The sequence below is a fragment of the Genypterus blacodes genome, unplaced genomic scaffold (genome assembly GCF_046128005.1).
Source record: "Genypterus blacodes isolate CSIRO-AG114 ecotype Tasmania unplaced genomic scaffold, CSIRO-AGI_Gbla_v1 ptg000037l_1, whole genome shotgun sequence".
NCBI lineage: Eukaryota > Metazoa > Chordata > Actinopteri > Ophidiiformes > Ophidiidae > Genypterus > Genypterus blacodes.
The window spans coordinates 1,313,012-1,331,775 of record NW_027466850.1 but is presented as its reverse complement, the minus strand read 5'-3'; the positions used below and the strand labels follow the sequence as shown (position 1 = coordinate 1,331,775).

At 42.3% G+C, this 18,764-nt stretch overlaps 1 protein-coding gene across 1 annotated transcript in view; it reads left to right on the top strand.

Annotated features, from left to right (window-relative positions):
- Positions 1-683: 683 nt before the first annotated feature.
- pcbp4 (poly(rC) binding protein 4) overlaps positions 684-18,764 on the top strand; it is an 86,528-nt gene continuing 68,447 nt past the window's right edge. The window contains exon 1 of the mRNA XM_076147371.1: positions 684-796. The gene's annotated coding sequence lies outside the window, so the exon portion shown is untranslated. The remainder of the gene's footprint in view (positions 797-18,764) is intronic.

Genomic DNA, 18,764 nt, shown 5'->3' with positions numbered 1-18,764 from the left:
TACATTTGATGGAGTACATTTGACTGACGGAGGTTTGCTGAATACAACTATGAGTGAAGACTGGAATAAAGAAATAATTTGTAAGCGTAACAAAAAAAAATTGAATGTTATGACAGAAAGTATTTATCACCAATAAGATTTGTGAGAAGTTCCCCAGCGGTTCTCTCCTCTTCCTCTAATGACCTCCTCCTCACTCTAGATGGCAGCAGGTGAGAGATGAACTCTTTGCATAAGTAAACAGGCACCACTAATCTCTGCTCTGCATATCAGACCTGACAGCCTCTTCACACACACTCAGGACTCTCTCTCTCTCCCCCCCCCTCTCTGTCTCTCGCTCACACACACACGCACACACACACACACACACACACACACACACACACACACACACACACACACACACACACACACACACACACACACAGTTCTCTGACCACAAATAAGAGCTCCCACCTCCACACAAGCAAAACTCGACTCATAGCATCAAACTGTTTCATTCCCTCTCACGCTGCTGCTCTGCTGGGCTAAACCCTGACTGCCTCACTCCCTCTAACAATCAGCCCCACTGTTTCTAATTGGAGGGGTAAACCCCCCTCTTCGCCCATCCTCCTCTTCCTCCTCCTCCTGCTCTCCCTCCTCCTCCTCCGGTTTATTGTCACTGACAGTCGGATTATTCCCTCACAGTAGCACGCTGCTTCCTTCCTCTCATCCTCCTCTTCGCTCTGACAATGTGGACACCAACTAAGGATTTATAATTTCTCCCCTCGCTCTCCGACATCCCTTGCTCTCCTGCACGGTAAGAAATTTACACCTTCTTAGTCGTAGCCTCGCTCGTTTCTTTTCTGTATCATTTTGCGTGTGTGTGTGCGAGTGTGTGTGTGTGTGTCACCGCTGGTTGAACCATGTGCACGCAGGAGACGGCGGTGCAACACACACACACACGCACACTGTGTAACACACACTGTGGCGCTGATGGGAAGCGGCGGAATGCACGAGTGGAACTTCCACGAACTGAGCCGCGTTTAGTGGGAACGACTTGATCGAGTCTGTATTGTGTCCGTGTCGCGTGTGATTTGCGCGTGTGCGTGTGTGTGCGTGTGTGTGTGTGTGTGTGCGTGCGTGCACGATCACCTGTCTCAGCGCGTAAAAACAACGTGTCCAACCCCGCCAGTCAGACGCCTTCAGGAGCGCAGACTTTGTTGCGCTTTCGCGTCTGATCCACGGGGCGTCACATCCCACGGATCCCTTCATTTAGTTTGGAGCAGCGGGGGGCGAGATTCAAACCTGTGACGTACATTTGATGCGAACTGCTCTATACTCTGTTTACTCTAATATGAAACTACGCAGAAATGAATGGCAAAAGTCCAAACAACGGAGGACAGATAGATACTTATTCCATCAGCACACACACACACACACACACACACACACACACACACACACACACACACACACACACACACACACGTACGTCTCTCTAAATGTAGGTAACATATGGCACCTTCCTCCCCAAGGCACGCAGATGTTCAATCGTTACATCAGCAGCATAGTTTAGAGGCAGAAGACACTGAAACTGAAGCTTCTCTCCCTCTCTTTCTCTCTCTCTCTATGCGTGTGTGTGTGTGTGTGTGGAGGTTTGGGGGGTTGTTGTGTCTTTATAGGCACTGTGGCTCAGTAATTGGTGAGGTCTGATCACCTCATGTGCCTTGCTTGAGGGCTGTAAAAACAAGGCAGGAGGAGATCCCCCTTGAGGACGCGTCCCACAGATCCTATGATCACTGTTAGAGGTTCACTGTGTAAATGTGACATTCTGAGGCCTGTTGGATTAGAACTGCAGCAGCTCAGGAGGCAACATCGCTAAAGTTGTTTACTCAGACACAGTGAGGAGATGAAAGGCTCCTCTGTGTCGCTTACACCCAATTATTCACAAGGATAGCACAGGAATAATGGAAGCTTTATTTTAAAGGCTTTATGTCAACATTAAGAGGCTAAAATTAAGTCTACAGTTTTGTGCTGGAGTAACAATAAGGTGATAAATGTTGCATGTGCTGAAACAAGGAAATGATACCAACAGGGGGAAATAGATACAAAAATAAAATGTTTAAAAAAAAGCCTTTATATTTTCTGTGCTAAATAGAATCCTAGAAGAAACTGTGTTATTATAATTTTAATAGTCTTAAATACATAAAGGCAGCAGCGATTTGTTACACGGGGATCTGGTGTTTACAACGGTTTACTGTTTAACTTTGAACTAAATTAAACTTAATTTGCAAAAACAGACAAGACCTTTTAATAATGTGTAATATTTGAAAATAAATTAAATTCTACTGAATCAACAATAAAAAAAACCCGACTTGAGGAATGTATTCTTTAAAAAATGCAGGTTTTATTCTTCTTCTTCCTGGTTTTATTGGCTGACATGACAGCAGTGCGGTGGCCTTGTGGCTATCTCAGGGGCCTTGAGCGAGACAAAATATGAGGTCAGTTCCCAGTTGGCCCATCCATCTTCAAGCTCTATTGTCTTCCCTGTAAAATCCTCCACCGGATTAGAGTGGGATGTCTTGACAAGTGATGCCTTAGTCATGTACCGTATCATCGGGGCGAAACAACGCCAAAAGATCGTCCATCTTAAAGGCTTCCTGTCCATTATTCATACATGAGCTAAACTGAGCCAAACCATCAGAAAAGAGGCGCTGAAGTCGGGCTGGTTCAGTTCTGGTGCAGTATTTAAAGAATTTGTAAATGTATAGTTTATACTAATAAACTGAATATGATACAACCTTCACAATGGATGACTGCTCGCTACTGTTTGGTTAGAGGATCAAATTCCAGGAGACACGGACGGTTCTGTGTGTGCCAGTGTGTACCGTTAGATATCAGCGACAGTTGCTGCAACGGTGACCATGAATAAATCCTCCAATCAGTGCCAGGAAAGATGAAACAAACGGGAGTATAATGGTGTATAAACTGACCCAGCTCGCCTTCATCCTCTTCCTGGGAGGCTCAGGAAACAACACCAGCTGTGAGCTTCAGTACGTCCCGATGGAGGTTTGGGTTTGGAATCCTGGTGGGCAACCTTTGAAAAATGTTGAGAAGAATTAAGTAAGATAGAAGATAAGAAATGATGAAGAAATACAGTAGAATCTCATGCTATTTTCTTAATTAGACTGAAATGTGAGATTTGCATTTATGGCGTTTCTTCAGTCATTCAGTCATTTAGAGTGATGAAGATGGAGAAGTGTTGTCTTGGTGACACTGGTGCTCAGTCACTGACACCACACATCCACAGACATAAATTCATGTTGCATTAACAGTGACACGATGTCACTTTTTATTGTCTGAGGGCGCTGAGCTGCACACACACACACACACACACACACACACACACACACACACACACACACACGTCAGGAGCCTCAGTGAAAATCACAAAAAACTTCTTGGCAGGAGACAGAAAACACTTTGTACGTATTCGCAAAGTTAAATTTATATTGTTCAGATAAACAAAGTGAAGAGGAAAATGTGGCGTTCAAGTGAAGCCGCTTTTGAAGATGAGCGCTCGTTCATGCAGGGTTGTGTTGGGCTGCTGCTGTGATGTCACCTTGGTGCTGCAGTCGTTTCATGATGGGATTGTCAGCTCGCAGTTTCACATTTTGATTCATCTTTAATCTAATTTGTGACTTTTATATTGTGGCTGTACCTACTTTATTTATTGTGTTATACAGTATAGTGCAGTGACTTACATATGCACTAACAACACACACACACACACACACACACACACACACACACACACACACACACACACACACACACACACACACAAGGGACATCACACGCTGCATATCAACCACCCACATCAAAGAGTCCAGTGATGTTCCCTCTTCACTCTCGCTGAGATGCGTGTTACGTTTAAAAAAGCAGTTAAATCTGGACTCTGTTGTTTCACAGAATGTGTTCGCAGGGAGCTGAGTGCATGTGTGTGCATGTGTGTGTGTGAGGCAGATATACAGTGGAGGGTGGGTGTCAGGGTGGTGGCGGTGGTAGGAAGCATACTTACATTTCAAAGTAATGGCCTATTTATAGGGCAGACAAACAGAGAGCGAGTCCAGTGCCTGTTGTCAGCATGGAGGAATGTTGTGATAAGGAGAGAGACCGAGTGGTTTGCAGGCATGGTTTGTGAGGAACACACCTGAGCATACATGCCAGCAAACACACACACACAAGCTCGTTCAACAAAGGCTGTATGGCAGCACTTCCATGGGAACACACAGAACTTAGAATATACACACACACACACACACACCCAAGAACAAACATTCACACAGATCGGTTTCCTCACATGTGCAATAAAATTGTGAGACAAAATTGTGAGACAGACGCACGCAAAGGCCAAGACACAATCGGCTCATGTATTTATCAGTGTGTGTACATATAGAGCCATACACACACACACACACACGCTGATTAATGTTAATTTATGCTATTCTTATCACATCACTCTGGAGTTCAAAGCTGATTTTGAACTCTGAGCCCTACAGCTGGGAAATGCTGCATGCGCTTGTGTGTGTGTGGGTAAATGCAGATAGATGGCTTTATGCGGCATGTATGTGGGTGTGTGCACGTGTGTGTGCGTGACTGATTGAAGAGTGCAGGCTTGTGTCTGTGCTCACATGTATATGATATGCATGTGATCATCAAAGAGTTAGATATTGATCATTGCTTTACATGCATGGTAGCAGCTGCCCACAGGCCAACAATGTGACTTGTTGGAGGCTAAACAAATCAGCCCGAGTGTTTGCAGCTCAGCCGGGTTTTGGATATGCTTACATGCAAAACAGGCGATAGGGACCATGATAAGCTCTGTTCTGCTGGATGTGTGAGCGTGTCAAATGTTTGGGACACCTGCTGTTTTCCATGAAATACACGATAAAATCTGCACTCGCTCGTTGATTTTCGGCCAATTAAATCCACATAAGTTGCCTCACCTGAAGCCGGAGCTTAGAGGGAGGCTGATTGTGTTATGGGCATATATAAGATGAAATAAAAAGTTATAAAGATGTAATTGATCCATTTCTCTGTGCTCATTGTGGACTTGTTTGTTTGCTTTTGTGTCATTTGTGGCTGATTTTGTGAATTCAAGCTGGATTTTTGGATTGCGGTCCTGATATTTCCTGTATTTTGATTATTTGTGTGTTGTGTGTGAGCGGAGGAAGGATCTGTAGCACTATACAAGCAAGCTACCTTGTGTTTTATGATGACAGAGGTCAGATTCCAAAGCTAAAAGCAGAGAGCGCACAGATTAGGTCCTGCACGTCACTTATTTTTAGTGTGAATTTAGTTGTGTGTGTGTGTTGTGTTATTCCAGTGTCACATACAAGATGAGGACAAACTATTCAGTAGGTTTCAAGTCAAACTGATACTCACACAGCAAAGTCCTGTCTGCTAGCTTAGCTCATTTCATTTGGTGGTGTTGTCCATTTCAGGCTCTAGTCAAGTAAACTGCTTTGTACTTAATGTCACAGAGATTCAGTTCTCATTCACTGAAACCTGTTTACGAGAGAAAAGCCTAGATTATGTTTAAAAGTTTGGGGGCATCTGTAAATGCTTTGGACAGCTTGTGGCTACTTTTCAAGAAACTATTTCTGATTGAGGCTCTAAAGCGTTTGTATGGTTGTTTATCATTTATAACAAACATCTGTGTTGTCTCAACTTCCTTTGGCATTTTACTGTGTTGCTCAAACATTTATTTGGAGTTTGTTTTCGCCTTCATTAAATTTGGTTCTTAATCTTAATGTCTCAGCAAACAGATGCTTAACATTTAGTACATATCTAGCAGACACAGAACGAGATGAGCATCCCACTGAAGTCTGAACTGTCTGGTGTGTTTCCGCCCGGCTTTCATCTACCAACCTGAGAGAAGAATGCTGAACCCTGTCTCTAGCTTGCTTGTTGTTGATGTTGTTTGACAAGCTTTACTGGCGCCGAGTTTACTTCTCTCAGGTAGCACACCATCTGCTCCAGTGCGCTCATGTAATGGGAGCAGCCTGCCTTCTGTTTAAGATGGGACGCTCTGACAGGAGCCAGAGTGACTCCACCACACAGACCACTGAACTCGCACAATTAGCTCAAAGTGTATGAAAGCCGATTAGCGCTTTAGAGTGGATTGCTGACTCTGGATGGGATGAGTAGCACTAAAATACTGAAGCTTTCCAGTAAAGTGGCTATTGGGGATACACATTACATTTCCAGATCAATTTAAATGTGTAATCTTTGTATAATATTGTATTATTTCGGCTACGGGATGAAGTCACAGTGGAATATTTCTAATGTAGCTGCAACGTTTAACTCAGAAATAAGCATAGAAGCATAGCCGCATAGAAGCAATTAGAACGGATGTTTCAAGGACGCTCAAGAACGACAGAGAGAGAGAGAGAGAGAGAGAGAGAGAGAGAGAGAGAGAGAGAGACAGAGACAGAGAGAAATGCAAAACTGAAGAGGCAGAGAAACCAAATATCTCTGCACTCAGCTGCATTCTGGGAAATGTAGGACAGAATTGTAACCAGAACCAAGACAAATTACACAAACAGGACGACAAATTACCCGTCACAGCACAACAGAGCAATATGAGACAAAACAACGTGTGGTGGAACCCATGAAATAATAGTATAACATCTATACGGGGCAACACAAAGTGATACAACGCAGCGCGGAACAGAGAACAGAACCATCCAGTGCTGAAGATAATAACCTTCCCACTGTTGAAGAATAGAGGCTTTGTTTGCGGCAGCAGCGCGGGAGGAAAAACAAAATATTTTCCATGAGACGCCACTGTGCATTCGCTCTCTCGCCCGCTCGCTCCATCATCTCTACTCCCTCCTTGTTTTCTCTCTCTTCTTCACAGAAATTGAGGTCAGCGTTAATTGAAATTCAGTCACCTATTAATTAGTGAGAGAATTTATTTTTCTCTCTCTTTGTCTCCCTCTCTCTTTCAATCAAGCTGTTTTCGGTGGGAGCCTGTACATGCAACTTTAAACAGCTCCTCTCTTCAGGGAGCTTCAAATGTAGTGAATGAGATGGAGTTGGCTTTGGTTTAATCCACATCGTGTCCAATTCAGGCACAGCACCTTTTCAAGTCTGCATGAGATCCAATGATTTTTTTTTTTATTGCTCAGCTTGTTGCCTGGTAGTTTGTTAATTAAAGGATATTAGGTGGCCTGTGTGTGGCAGACTGATGATTAAAGAAGTGGAAGGGAAGAAGCGAATCCATCATTGGTTCCCCTGGTGCCTCTGTAGATCAAATGATGAGACCTGCACTCATTTCGGATGTTTTTCCTGTTGCTTTGCTTATTTTGATCCGTGTTCTAGGTCCTGAGGGTTCAGTATAACCTCCGACTCCAAATGAGACGGACTAGCGACTAGCCAGAGCTCAGCACTGAGGGCCATGTGTGTCATGTCTCAAACAGGCGCACTGGCCTGGAAGAGCAGATTGCTTGTCATCGGGGTGAGTCATCGCAATGTGCGCTTCTCCTCTGTATGCATATGTATTTAAGGAACGATGACTCAAATAACCAATGGGGATATTACAAGTGTGGTTAATTGCGTATTGGATTTAATTTAAGTTTCATGCAATTTGCGGAGGTCAGTTCTGTGTGAATTAGTCACAGAGAAACTTTATTTGTAGAGAATCTTTATTAACAATGTTAGAAGGTGCATGTATGCATCAAAATGATTATTTTTATAAAATTGGGTTTTTAAAAGCGATGTAAACGTGGTTACTGAGCTGGTTCACCGAAGGCGCTCAGACAGGCTGTTTCAAAGTCTGGAGGCATTGATAGGAAAGGAAATGTTTGACTATTAAATTAGTCAAATATTGCCGCTCAGTATTTACTGAGGGGTTAGGGAGGCACGGAGGCTTTGCAGAAATGACAGGAAAACAGCTGCACTGAAAACTACTTTTTTTGCATTCCTTTCGTCTTACTACAAAAATATGTGCAGGAGGGAATGAGGAAGTATTCAAATAGACAATAGAACTGATTTGTCATTGCTGTGGGAGAGGAAACTGTGACCGTTTGTTGGATTTGACGAAGAGAGAGAGAGAGAAAGGCAGAGAGAAATCAGATCTAACTGTAATGCAATATTGCTTTAAAATTAAACAGAATTCCCCTTCCTCTCACGCATGAATCATTGTCCAGGTAGTTCGCAGATCTGCACGTATTCCTCAGTCAAGCGGAGAGGCTCCACACATGCGTAATGTGTCTTTAGGCAATCAGCAGCTGATGGTTACCAGCGGCACATTTACATCACTAAATGTCAACATCAGTGTGAGTAATCACCGCCCAAAACTGGTGAGAGCAGAATGTAGCTGCAGTTTGCCTTGGCTTTCATATAAATGCTCCATAGTGTCCACTTTCTGGGAAGCTGGTTGGGAATGCAATAAAGAAAAATGGGGCAGTGTTGTTGTTTTTAACCTCTCATATAAAGAGAAAAATGATCTTGAATTCTGATCACTGAAATAATAATGAGTGTTTCTGTTTGTCCCCCTGCTTACGGTCACCTCTGACTCAACTAATGCATACTCTTTTCATTCTATTGATCGTTTAAGTGAGCAGTGTTCACCTCAGAAACTCGGTCTTGCCGGCATTCTACATACACACATTTTCAAAGAGAACGCTTCAGGCTTTGCACAGCAGGACCGTCTTAAGTTGCTGGTAAATATCACATGATTGGCGTGTGTACAGCTGCCGGAAAACATCCCCATTCCTTTCACTGGCTCCTTGCTTATTGCTTTGACTATCTGTGATAAAGTCTTGTCCCGAGGCTTGACTTTGGTGGACAGGGTCTTCTCTTTCTTCTTATCCTTTCCCTGATTTTTTTCCATTGCATGATAGAATAAAAGCGTCTAAAGTCTCGTTTCCCCCCGCAGCTTTTGTCCCTTCACTGGTCTTACCAGGTTTCCTTGGTTACAGTTAAGATTTCCAGTTGCAGTTTTAAGTAAACTGCCTGGCTTTGTGGTGCCAAAGAAAACATTGACAGAACTGATGTAGTCACGGACAGATATGAACATTCCATTTTATACATAGTTGGCTCTGCAACCTTGCACTCAAAAAATGTTAAGTGCTGCCATCTCATGTGTGTTGAGAGCGTAAGAGAGGGAGTTGGACCTATGTGCTAGAAAGCCTGAGAGATGGAGGGAGCCTCTTATCCTAATGCCTTTTAAGCCTCCAGAGGAAGAGAGGAGAGAGTAGGTTAAGAGAGGAGGGACAGAGAGGTAGAGACAAAAGCGAAGAAGTGATTAACAACGTTTCCCCAAACATTAGATGGCTTTGGCGCAACGCCCTTTTTTCTGTGGCATCGAAGCAAAAAAAACAAAATAACGTAAAAAAGCGCAGTGGGGAAAAATAGGTAGTTTGGACTCCAATTTTAGTTTTCATTGTACACTACAGGGCCGCGTAGAAGCTCTGGTATTAAAGATGTCTGATGTCATGGAAGTCTTGTTTAGAATCGCCTTTGAAAGACACGTCCCTGTCAGAAGGTTGTCAGCTAGTTTCTGAGGATACACTGTAAGTGAATTGGCAGCTTCACGGTCGTCTGCAGTGCAAGGACCTCAGTCTGGCTCTCTACAATACAAACATTTAGTGAAAAGGTTTACAAAAGCAACAAGAGCAGGAAGCTGAAACTCTCACAAGATAGCTTTGAGAGTTGCAAGGTAACACCTTTATTAGTTCACTGAAATCTGTTGTTAAAGTTAGTCTTTTTTTTTCTCCTTTGTTTTAATGCAATATTACAACGTTCCTTTTTATCACATAGTGTTGGATTCACTGTAAACCTGGTTTGACTATCGCTGCTGGATGATGTGAAAATGCATAGTTTTCAGTTAAATAACCTACTTGCTGCTTGGCGACCCTCCCCTTGCCCCCATGTCCCCCCTCCCCACAGGATGACAGCACAGGGCAAACCCTGATTAAAGGGGGGCAGGGGAGTGTGTCAAGACAACTGTGACACCCGGTAAAGACAAGTGAGCGATGAGATAAAGGGGAGAACGGGATGAGAGCGAGAGAGAGTAATGGTGGATGATGTGCTATCAGATAGGGAGGGTTAGAGGTTAATAACACACCACGGTGAACAAGGACGGAGAGGAGGAGAGGTTATGGGGAGTGACGTTTAGACCGTAATCCAGTATAAGGAGAAAGATGTGTGTGTCCGTGTGTGTGTGAGAAAGTGCATCCACATGCTCTGTGATATATGCAGTACACCAAGAATTGCTCTTGTAACATAATTAAGCATGTTTTTGCTTGCATATGCCTGACGGAGTAGAAAGACGATCAGAGACTGACTCTTTAATTAACCCCAATTTCTGTGTGAACACGTTCACATGGGGTAAACAATGTTCTAATTTTACTTAACTTTCCAAAGCAACTCCAAATTTTGTCACTAGGTACTGGAGCTGTTTAACCAGCAAAGTAAAGATCAGTCAGTAATCTGTCAAATCCTGTACAACCATTGTAGTTTGTATAGAATTTTATCTTTTTCCGTTTTTTTTCTAATTTATTTGTGCTATTTGGATTTATAGACATGGACATCCTTAATAATATTATTTTTAAGTAGTATTTGTTCATTGAAAATTTAATGATTTTGTTTGTGTTTGTGGATTGCGCCTACAATTTATTGAAGAAAGGGTGAATCTAAAAATGTTCTATTTTTCTATAATGTTTTGTTTACCTGTTTTTAGTAATACAGAAATATTCCACCTCCTTGGGTTACATCAGTTCCATGTAAAAAGGGCAACGTTTCAGCTACGTTTTTGAGTAAAGCAATGAAAACAACAGAGATGTGTGTTATTTTGTTGCTATCCAGCAGATGTGAAGCACTTTCACATCCTTTGTTCACTTTTGCTGCTCCATTTATACCACCGAGCATCAGATCTCTGTTTTGGCACGCATCAGCAACTTTCAGATTTGAAGCACAGATTTGAGGCACTTTGTGAAATGGAGTCCTATTTGTTAGCAGCTATAACTGAAATAAGGTCATTTCTCTCTGCAGAGGACGAAGGCGTAGCGTGTCAAATTAAGCCCGGGCCCCCACTGTCGCCGCTGTAAGACAAAGCAGTCCCAGTTTTCTTAAAATGCTATAAAGTGGCACTAAAGTAATAACATCGGTGCTGCAGTGATCTTTGTTCATGACTAATAACATTTGAGAAGCTGCACAGTGGTAAATGCTGTTTGAAGGATTGTGCAGTGGTGTAGTCACACAGCAGAGGTAAATACTGATTGTGTCCATATCATTTGTGTTTTCTCCTCTGACGCTGGCTTGTGAATGCAGGAATGCAATCTGTATTTTGTGTTTATTTGTCTATACAATCCACTTTGTTTCAAGAAATGTGTAAATACACATTCACACATCGGTCAGCTTATTATTTTTATTTTAGCTTGGATGCTTTTTGGGGTATGTTGGCATAAGGGATTTTGTATAAAAAAAGTTGTGAATGCTGGGACAGATTTAAATACACGTCTTGAAAGGGAGAATATCTTATTCTTATTTTTGGAAATCTTTGCAGTGTTTTGATGTGCCAGAACACACATTATTATATTATATATATTCACACATATCCCCCATTGCTACAGCCATGCAGCCACCGCAGTTGTTTGTAAATTGACAGAAGTTAACTTTAAAGACAACAAACAGGAGCTTGGCCAACATTCATATCATAAAGATATATATTGTTTTTATGTCAGGGTAGGATCAAGTACATGTACAAAAATAAAGCTACTATAATAAAACAGCATTCTTAAAATAGATCAGTAAAATGTATTAAACATGAAGCCATTGAGACATTTATAAAGTACTACATCTATGCCAACACCAATAAATAAGTTCTATTAAAGCAAAGCTCATATCAGTCAGTAACACTGGCCCACTGACTCGTCAGCTTACAGCTTCTCCCTGGTTGTGTTTCTGTAAGCTTCACACAGCACGTCCCTGCTGTTTGGCCTATAAAGGCAGTCGTGCTCTGCTGCCATCCGCATAATCAGGATGAACAGTCGCTTGGCTTTTTCATGTCTAATGTAGGAACAAGCAGCAAACACCACACACCCACAGCCACTGGATCTGGGTCAAATGTCCTCAGTGATATGACGGAAAGGGACAGCTTGTTGTTTGTTGCCTCTTCAAGTAATGCAAGTCACTACGGCCCACTAAACATTATTGATGAAGTGTTTTTTGTTTGTTAGTGGAATCAATCACACAAAACCAGTCGAGCCAACAATTCTTAATAATGTATTAACTCAGTCTGCCTTGTGTCCAAGTATTGTTCAGTCATTCCTTCTATTCCCTTTGATCTAGTCTGAGCGCTGATGTCAGAGATGGTTGTTGGCTACAGGACAGTTACACTGCAGAAGCTCTCCTTCCTTCCTGCGTTGCACAATCAATATAGAATAATGGAAAAGGAAAGAGCACAGTTCAACTAAGCAGTAAAATGTAAGGACTCTGCCCTGTTTGCACATCTACAAATTTAAATTCAATACAAATATACTCTTTCTATTTATGTGTAATCATTAATCAATTTAAATTCTGCTACTCACAAATATTGTTTAAAAGATTGTGTATTTGAATCTTCAGCAAACTGTTAGATTCATATCCAATAACAATAACGCATAGTCACATCAGTTCTCAATATGCCAGCTTCGTCTCCAACCTACAGAAAGCACTTCCATCCACTCAGTGACCGAACTAGAACCACTCTCTGTCAGTATAACCAGTGCAAGTTGTTCACCTTCAACAGTTGATGCATGGGCACGAAGTTCCACAACACTGAGCATCTCATGGCGACACTTTCGCAGGGTTTTGCAAGTATGGTCGGTTGGCACATCGCACTACTACTGATATCACCTGTGTCATGCCCATTAGTGTTGCATCGCTGAGGTAAACTGGTGTTTGCCACTATCGCTTTCAGTTAGTCTCATGCAGCCCAACAGGCCTGAGGGGGTTGAGGTGTTTGCCGACAGCAAGTGGCTGCTGTTCAGATTCATGCAGGCCTGAGTTGAGATAAAGGAGATTTGTTGACATTTTCAGCCTTTCCATGTCTGTGTGTGTGTGTGTATGTTAGGTTCCATCGTGAAGTGTGGTCAACATGGACTTTAAGGATGGAATTGCCCCTGTGCTTATTTATTTAAATGCATGTATTTCCTAATAACACTTGAGCTTTGTACACATTAATTCAGCATTATTGGAATCCAAAAATGCATTATTTACTGCACATAGGAAAATAAATGCATGCAGACATAATCCAGAAGCCCCTTCATAACCACAGTCTGTTCAGTGGTGAACCTGCGGTCACTGCAATTGCCACCTGAAAGGCAGAATCAAAAATGAACGAGCCCACAGTATACATTAATACCAAACAGTAGCATTGAGCCGGCATAAATGATGCAATTCCCAGCAAGGGAGAGTCGGTAACAAATAAGGGATTTTTTTTTTTAGACCTATAATTGTGTTGTGACCTCAGGCCAGTGAGTGGAATCCTGAATAATCTGAAGCTCAGGGTGAAGCTCATTTCTTTGATTTATTTGTTTAGCTGCATCTTTTATTTATTACCAATTAATCATATCTGTTGGATACAATGTGCAGTATTGATGTGAAATAAATCCATCATATCAGATTTTATTGTATTTTCTCAATTAAGTAAAAAAGGAGACATTGCCCTGCGTGCTTTATAACCATCAGGGTGTCTTAATGAAATGCCTGAATCTAATCTGCACCTGTTCCGCCCCCCTTGTCATGATGGTAAAGCACCCAGGCTCTTATTTACCAAGCTTCTGGGGAGGGTGGTTTTCAATCAGGAGTAGGCTTGTGCGTGTGTGTGCGTACGTACGTGCCTATGCATTAATTTTCAAGTGTGTGTGAGATATATCTGACCTATGGTTGACATACGAACTGTCTGAGTCCCATCTATCATGCTGCTTGCAATCTTGGGAGTTTGGAGTGACACAGGTATATATCTGTGTGTGTGTGTGTGTGTGTGTGTGTGTGTGTGTGTGTGTGTGTGTGTGTGTGTGCTTACGAGTGTCAGTAAATGTTTATGGATGTTCACCGCAGCCTGTGCGGTGTGTTGGCATGCATCAGTGTGACTACCTGTGTGTTGTGTGACCCCAGGGGGAAGGGGGTCAGTGACGTGAGCATTCAGAGAGCCCAGATGAGAAACAGCCATTGATTCAGCTTTTTAATTAAAGGTTGTAGAGTACAGGAATATTCAGTCAGACCAGTGATGGAGCACTTGTGTGTGCGTGTGCATGCCTGTGTGTGTGTGTGTGTGTGTGTGTGTGTGCATGCAGACATACACAGTTGTAAATATGTAATTTCAATTTACATGCATCTTATAAGCTACACTGCTAAGTGATAATATGCAAGTGTTAATTAGTGACCTGTTGAATAACAACCAGTTTCAGTTCAAAGTGAAGTGAGGAGCACAGTGATCTGGTGGTGGTTGACTGATAAGTTTCTTCCTTCATGATACACTTCTGCCAAAGACACTGGAGTTCTTCCCGCAGCTTATATGGTGTTGTCGTACTTTTCATGCCACACATGCGCACACGCACACGCACGCGCACGCACACACACACACACACACACACACACACACACACACACACACACACACACACACACACACACACACACACACACACACACACACACACACAGTAAGCACACAGTAATTATATATGGCCTCAGTGTAATGACCTCCCACAGTGGATGATTAGAGATCACTAATACGTGCTATTGGATGGAAAATTGCTTTGGATTCAGAGATTAGTTTCCATTTTGTCGACAACTAGAGTGCATACTTTTCCTCACGCTGACACACACACGCAGACAGAAACACATATGTCATGACAAAACAGCTATGGATTACCAAACTATAACAAATTAGATGCACGATGATAGAGAACTTCTGGAATTAACCATCGAGCATAACAGGGGCAAATACTACACACACCCACAGACAAGCCATGATGAGCCAGGAAGGGACTTACAATACACACTCAAATGTCCCGAATAATGTCCCTCTGTTGGTGGGCTGGATGGGGGATGTGGCACAGTGAGCACACACTCACTGGTGCGTCAGTGGAACTCATGCATTTGTACACACATATTGAGCACTTTATGTACAGAGTGTGTGGATGTGTCATTGGAATTTGTGGATATGCACACACACACACACACACACACTCACACGCAGGAGCACACAGAACGCCACTGTGTTCTGATGCTTCCACTGTCACAAGGCCGAGCTTTGTCTGGTTCTCTCTGTACTTCTCTGTCTTGCTTCTCTCTCTCTTTCCCTCTCTCTCTCTCTCTTTCTCTCTCTCACACACACTCTTTTCTACTTGTCCTCTGTCTCCCTCTGTCTTTCTACATCTTCACATCGATCTCCAGTGTTCTCAGTTCTCCCTCTCTGGCATTTCTGCATTGTTTCAGTTCAGCTCATGTAACCATTTGTTCATTCGCACATTCTTTTGTTTCCCTTCTCTCTCATATTCTGTATTCACTTCCATTATACTTATACACACAAATAACTGTCGCAGGCAACATGAGTTTATGTTTCATGTAGGTTAAAACAATGGGTATGTGTCTATACGATGAGAAAATGCTGAGAGACCTATAATAAATGCGTTTGTTTGAGGCGTCTGTCTCTTTAACGCTCAAACACTTTAACTATCAAGGGATTTAACGTCCTTTTATCCTTCTATCAGTAATTTCCGCCCCACTTTCAGACCATTATGAACGATTGCTGAGTCACTGAACACTTGACGAGTTGAGTTTGCTGATTCTCACTCCATTGGCCTCCGTGCTGTTACAGCTCACGGCAGTGTTGTGTCACCAAAAATGTCAACTGCACTCAAGTTTCTGAAATTGAGAAATGGAGAAAAAGCACTAAATTTTTCTAATTTGCCTATGCTCACACACACACACACACACACACACACACACACACACACACACACACACACACACACACACACCACTAAGCTGCCATGCAAAGCAGCTGACGTGCTCATTGGGATTTGTTGGGGGTTCACTGTTCCTTTTCATCAGCCAAGTAGTAATACAGAACAAATGGACTACAAGTGCCTCGTTCCTCTGTTTGCTTGCCAATGAAAACATCAGTTAAGTATCCATGTAACACATGGCAAGTGCTCTAATGTCGCTTCCCAAATATATGAAGTGACAGGGGACATTTTTACAGCTCAAGGACAAAAATGACCTGGAGAACAGAACATGATGTGATGTGTGTTCTAGATGCCTTTTCACATCACTGGTTCAAAAAGGCCTCAGCCAAATCTCACAGCATGATTTCGCAGGGCACAAATAGAATTCAGTGGCCAGACCCAGAAAATCTCAATTTAGATTCTCAATATTTCCATGTTCTTGGTTTCATTTTAGTGCGAATTTTGAAACATCGGTGTGCTAAGAAACAGATCTGCTTCTGCTATGGGTTTGGTTGGCCTCATCAGGCAGTTGTTGTTTCAAAGCACTTCAATAGGTTTGTCTTACTGGATGCCTTAATTTTTACTGTAGGATACAATTTAATACAATACAACAAGATCTAGTTTAAAGTCCCTTTGGGGATCACCTCAGAATATTGCACAGACCATTTTAAAACTAAAGATTGCACAAATTCTACTGACGTAGTCCCCAAAGTTTTGCAACTTCGACAATTCCTTACACATACTCTGTATCGAGCTTTGAATAAAGGGGGAAAGAACAGAAAGCAGAATGTCTCCTCTAGGATCTCACTGCCTGGAATTGAACTTGAATCAAGTTGTGCAATATCTGCCAAGTAAGGTCTGGTTCCAGTCCAGCAGATAGTCTCCAAAATCTAATCTGACCGTGTGCCTTTATAGAGGCCCACAGGGGCTTAGAGCATTCAAGGTGATATTTCATCGGCTCATGGTTGTAGTTTTTTAAAATTAATCTCAATTATCAATCGATGCACATTTCATTGCTGACACCTGTGACCATCATCATTCCCTTAACTCACACACCCATTTGCGTAGGGTATACATTCATGTATTCCAACGAACCCATCTGTACTATGTGCTCAAAAAGAGAGAGGAGAAAAGAGAGTGACAGGAAAAGAACTGCAATGACAGGAGAGCCATTATAGGGACACCAGGCTTAATGCTAGAAGAGCAAGAGAGACTCTCTGTGGAAGAGCCAGTTTAATAGAAATGTTAGGAGAGGACCTGGAGAAAAAAAGATCCAGCTTGGAGGAATCTGAGTCGTTATGAAGAAGTAAGAGGCGGGAAGACAAAGAAGAAGAGAAGCCTGGGAGCAAAGGACAGATAGAAAACGAAAACTGAAAAGAGGCGATCCAACTTGCAGATTTTGCAAAGCCGGAGTCAGAATGGAAACGACTGTGACAATGACCACAAATCTGAAGACTTTCAAGAGAGAAATTTAAAGAAAGAAGAGATAAAAAACAAAAGTACTGAGGAAGATGACAGAGGAGGGAGTATTGCTGAAGGGAGCTGGCACTCAGACAGGAGGAGCTCTCTCATCCTTCTCTGCTTAATCTGCTAATGCACTCTGTGCATCTTGAAAAGGCTATGGGTGGGAGAGGAAGGGAGGGGAGAGACAGGGAAGGGTTGCTAATGAGCACGAGACATCAGCCCTCATAAATGAAGGAAGGATGGAGGACGAGTGGGTGGGTGGATGAATGAGTGATCTAATGACATGAAGGGTTAATGATGGATGGATGGATGGGGCTGTTTCAGCTCTTCTTATAAACAAAGGAGAGTAATGAGCATTATGGAAACGGAGTGGGTAGATGATTTAATGGCACTACGTGCAGCATTTTCACATAAATAAATCATTAGCACATACATTTCGAGACATTAGTATAATTGCTGTGAATAAGTGAGGCCACCTTTGAGATGATTGGCAGCCGACTCTGCAGTTTACATTATGTGTGGAAAGAAGAAAGGAGAAAGGATTTGCCAGAAATTTAGCTGGACTGGTCTATGGAACAGGACTACAGAGATTATCGTGTCCTTTGTCTGTGTATATTATTCTAATTGTGAATTATTATCTTCCTGTGAGGTTGTGTAAAGGTATTAGCAGTTATTAAAGGGGAAACATTTGAAAGATTTCCATATTCTTATTTTCCTTTTTGGGCTCTATTTAACAAAGCTTTCATTTAGAGAGAGAGACACACACACACACACACATCTACTCTCCCTTGCTGCTGTTCCTCTGCACATTGAAGGAAAACAGGCTGGCTTTTGTTGAAATGTCTGTTGTGTTCTGATTGGTGCCTGCATAAATATGGGCGTGTCTACCCACATGTGCAGGCGGGTAAATTCAAATGTGTTGAATGTTATAGAAGTAAGGGACCGATCAAACACAAAGCTTAAAAGAACAAAGGGGTTCTCTGACTGGATAGATTCTACAGGCATCAATCTCAAGTTTTGTCATTTTGACAATGCTCAACACAAAATCTACATAATTACAGTATGAAAATGACAAAAAAGTGCAACATGTCCTCTCAAAGTCATAATCTGCAATAAACTACAGCCATCAGATGAATGTTAAGACAGAGGAGCAGAAAATAGTACTAAAGTATAAACACAGAAGTAAATTACAAGTGCCTCCAAATTTAACACAAGTATAATGCTTGTTCAAATGTGTTCAAGTGTGTTCCATCTCTGAGTGAAGGAGGAGAGGGTGAAGAGTGACAGCCCACGATGCTGTTTGTGAGTAAT